The sequence below is a fragment of the Arachis duranensis genome, chromosome 7 (genome assembly GCF_000817695.3).
Source record: "Arachis duranensis cultivar V14167 chromosome 7, aradu.V14167.gnm2.J7QH, whole genome shotgun sequence".
Taxonomy (NCBI): domain Eukaryota; kingdom Viridiplantae; phylum Streptophyta; class Magnoliopsida; order Fabales; family Fabaceae; genus Arachis; species Arachis duranensis.
Window position 1 is genome coordinate 42879103 of NC_029778.3, and position 1620 is coordinate 42880722.

A 1620-nucleotide genomic window follows, 5' to 3' on the forward strand; every position below is an offset into this window, starting at 1 on the left:
TAATGCGTCGATGTTTGGTAGTGGATATGGGTCTTTGGGGCAGGCTTTGTTGAGATCTGTGTAATCGACGCACATCCTCCACTTCCCGTTGGGCTTTTTTACCAGGACCACGTTTGCGAGCCATAGGGGGTATTTTACTTCCCTAATGAACCCTGCGTCTAGTAATGCCTGTACTTGTTCTTCTATTGCTTGCATGCACTCGGGTCCGAGCTTCCGGCGTCTTTGTTAGACAGGTCGGGATCCCGGGTAAACTGATAGCTTATGGCACATCAGGTCGGGGCTTATGCCTGGCATGTCGGAGGCTTTCCAGGCGAAGAGGTCGGAATTTTCTTTTAAGAGGGTTATGAGTTCCTCTTTTAGGCCCGCTTCGAGGTTTGCTCCTATGTTTGTTACTTTTTCAGATGTGTTCCCGATCTGGACTCTCTCGGTTTCTCCCTCTGGTTGTGGCCGAAGATCTTCTCGGGCTTGAACTCGCCCGAGTTCTATTGTGTTGATCTCTTTTCCTTTTAAGCTCAGGCTTTCGTTGTAGCATCGCCGCGCTAGTTTTTGGTCGCCTTTTAGGGTAGCGATTCCTTTTGCGGTAGGGAACTTCATACAGAGGTGTGGGGTCGAGACTATAGCTGCCAGTCTGTTTAGGGTTGGTCGCCCAATGAGGGCATTGTATGCTGAAGTGACGTCGACTATAATGTAGTCAATGCTTAATGTTCTAGATTGCTCGCCTCTTTCTCCTTTCTCCGCTATGTATCTGTCGAGTTTTCCTTCTCTGGCTAGCTTTTCTATAACATTTTTTAGGTCGTAGCAGTCATTAGTAGAATGACCGTAGAGCTTATGATATTCGCAGTATTCGGACCGATCTCTCCCCGCTTTCTTGTGTTTTAGCGGTCGGGGCGGTGGGATCCTTTCGGTGTGGCATACTTCTCTGTAGATGTCTACCAGGGAGACTCGGAGGGGGGTGTAGTTGTGGTACTTCTGTGGCTTGTCCGAGTTAGGTTCTTCTTTCTTCTTCTGTTCCCGATCCCGATCTCGGAGTGGGTAGGTTGATTCTTTCCTAGATCTTCCAAAGGTAGTGTGTAGCGAGATGTATCCTAAGGGATGGATCGGAGTATCCCCTAGTCCGAATAGGTCGGTGGGATAAGCCTTTAGTTCTTTTTCTTCAAGTCCGAGCTTGTCGAAGGCCGTTTTGAACAGGATATCTACTGAGCTTCCCTAGTCAATCAGGGTTCGATGTAAGTTGGCGTTTGCTAGGATAATGGTGATTACCATTGGATCGTCGTGTCCGGGAATTATCCCTTGAGCGTCTTCTTGGGTGAATGAAATAGTAGGTAATTCGGGCAGGGGACTGTCTTCTCGGACGTGATAGACTTCTTTGAGGTGTCTTTTTCGTGAAGATTTGGATGTTCCTCCGCCTGCAAAACCTCCATTTATCATGTGAACATGTCTTTCAGGGGTTCGCGGGGTTTGTTCGGCCCGATCTTCGTTGTCTCCCCGCCTTCTCTTCCTGGTCTCTTCTCCTTTCTCTGCTATGTATCTGTCGAGTTTCCCTTCTCTGGCTAGCTTTTCTATAACATTTTTTAGGTCGTAGCAGTCGTTAGTAGAATGACCGTAGAGCTTGTGATATTC